Source organism: Marmota monax, unplaced genomic scaffold (genome assembly GCF_021218885.2).
Source record: "Marmota monax isolate L192 unplaced genomic scaffold, Marmota_monax_Labrador192_F-V1.1 WCK01_AAM20220418_F8-fsc00019, whole genome shotgun sequence".
NCBI classification, from domain to species: Eukaryota; Metazoa; Chordata; class Mammalia; order Rodentia; family Sciuridae; genus Marmota; species Marmota monax.
In genome coordinates this window covers 15976889-15979763 of record NW_026695242.1, presented here as the reverse complement: position 1 = coordinate 15979763, position 2875 = coordinate 15976889, and positions in this window count along the sequence as shown.

Genomic DNA, 2875 nt, shown 5'->3' with positions numbered 1-2875 from the left:
TACACTGATCTCTTTACATCATTAGTGAATTGCCACATGTATATATTTCAACCTGTAATAATAAGTCATAAAATGATCCGTTTGTGGCATGGCAAAATGTAGGTGGAGTCAGCTAAGGGACTGGCTCTTGCTCCCTTGTGTTTGGTTGACAAAATAGTGTAAGGGGCTGCCACAATATAGATGACCAGTCTGGGTAATTTTACCACAATTATCTGAGAAATTCCAACAAAGCCAGAATTAGGGTTTAAGTCTTGTAGATAATTATAGCTAGGGACACAGAGACATAGAAAATCAGTGAAGAATGGCTCCCTTGACTTTTAGTCTGGTGATTTACCCACCATACCCACTCTGTTCCTAAATAATGAGTTACTTAATGTTTGTCAAGCAATTTTATGTTGTAAATCACCAAATACAAGGCATCATTAATGTCTATTTGAAACTGCACAGAGAAAATTTCAATAGGCAATATACAGTCCCCCAATGCAGCCAAGACTGTATGTCTGTACATTTTCTTGTCTTCTTTTTTAAAAATCAGGTATGGCAAGATGTTTTAATAATCTCAGATGGCTGGAACCTCTGTTTTGAGTATGACCTAAGATAGTTGTTACCAGCAATTTCTTTAATACCATGCTGGGGGTCAATTTGATGGAATTATTTATTAATATGAGGATCACAAATGAGTCTGAAGAACAAGGAGACTGTGAGTCACCACTACCCTTTCTGCCAGAACCCTGCCATTTGATATGCAATAGTACAGTATTCCAGAAGGAGGGACAAGTTTACAATTTAGCAAAAGTCATATATGTACCCCTGCAGTGTACCCCTGTCGTGCACACAATTTTTTTTTAAAAGAAGCTTAGTTAGTTCTAAACTAAATAACTCATAAATGTCAAGGGCATTCAAAGGCAATGAATTGTTGAAAGTAAGGGGTGTTCAAGTATGTTTGTGATTGAGGTGAGAGAGTGGGACTTGGCTTTAATTTACAAATAAATTAGAAAAAAACAAACAGACTCAGCATTACTATTGTAACTGGGAATGACTTGGGCAAATTTAATCCAACTTCCCTGAATATTTGATTAATCTCAGACCAAGAGGAAAATCAAGGTAAGATAGGAAGTTTCCATCTGCACTGTGGGCAGAGGAAGTTGGGGCCTCCAGGGCCCACAAAAGGCCACACATGACCCCTTCCCCTGGGATCCCTTTCTTTAAGTTCCCTGTGACAGTTTTGGGTCTGGCTTCAAGTCCTTGAGAAATCTGTCGCCATCCTTGTCCTTGTGAAGCTACCAACCTTTACTGTCAGGATTTGAGTTAGAGTCCCACCCCCCAAGACAATCCTGGAGCTTGAGGGCAAATTTGAGCCCCAAACTTGAGATGTAGCTCAACCTTTGACCACTAGATGTCTCCTGGAAAGCAATGACCCATATAACCTGGTTTATCCTCCTTCAAACCAATAGACTTGTTGCTCTAAGACTTGAGGAGCCTGCTCTGCTGGAGGCCACCTTATTAATATCGCCACCCACCCCACTGCTTATGATGGCGCCAGGCTTAGAGGGGGATGGGACCAGGTGGCTGACCCTCAGACAGTGCTCGCTGTTTAATCCACGCAACAATCTGCACAATCTAGGGCTATCCCCTCGAACCCCACTTCTTGACCAAGGAAGAGGGGAAAGCGACCCAGAAAAACCCAAGGTTCCCAGGTATGCAGCCCGGAGACCCTCAGATTTGAACCAGCGACGAAACTCCTAAGGGACCAGTGTTCAGAATCACCTAGCATAAGGTCCCTCAACAGTCCATGTCTCCCATTTCTTCCCACTCATTCCCGCTGCCCCCACCCTGCCCTCCCTTTTGCCTAGGGATCATCAAAAGTGGCTGTTGGAGGGACATTAGGGAACCATTCAACGTCCCTGTTTTGATCCGCGTGGTGTTTTCTGGAAAAATTAGCGGCTTCTAGCTGGAAGAGGAAAGAAAAAAAAGGGGGGAGGGTGCGGGGAGGGGGAGCAAGAAAGGAAACAGCCAGGTTGAATTCCCAGTCTTTATCAAGCAATTCGCTCACCAATGAAAGAAAGCTGCAGTGGCAGATTCGAGCCACATGCGGTAGTGTGTAGCAATTAGTAGATAAAATGCTGACTAAAGTGCTAAAACATGAAGTATTATTGTAGCCAAGGTCAAAAATGCTTCAGTTGTCTTTTGCAATTTGGGGGAGGGGAGGCCCAGGGGTTCGCAGAGAGATTTGCATTTTCGAAATGGTCGCCTTCTTTCTTCAAACTGTACTTTTTTTTTTTTTATGATCCTGTTTATTATAGTCCAAGCTGCCTAATTATGTCACTGCTGGTTTTTGGAACTAACTTAATCCTCCTGATCTTTTATGAAACGATTCACAGACACTGAATAATGTGTCCCTGCTCCCTCACCCCCATGAGGGCTGAGAATGATTTTTAATTTTTTATCTTTTAAATATATCAGATAACTTAAAACAGAGTTGAATTTCTGGCTAATAAGACAGTAGGAATATAGTTGTGTGGGTATAGATAGGCTTCTGTGTTTCAGTACAAGAAAGATCCCAGAAATAGTGAGTCATATAAAATATATACTGTTTCCCCCCACCTCCTCTTTTATACACAGCAAGTCCCAGCTACAAGCTTTTTTTATAGATAAATAAAGCAGTTGCTTTCATGATTATAACTGTCCTGAATGGATTGTCTTCTTACAACATTCAATCTGTTTATGAGTATTTACTTTACATTAGCCCAGGGACCCTGCACTGCAGGAGTTTGCCTCTATTCCCCTGGGTGTCGGTGTCTCAAGTCTTACATCTGCTCTGTGATTGATGGAGCCTTGAATCCACGTTATTACTCTCTCACAAGCAGAAATCAAA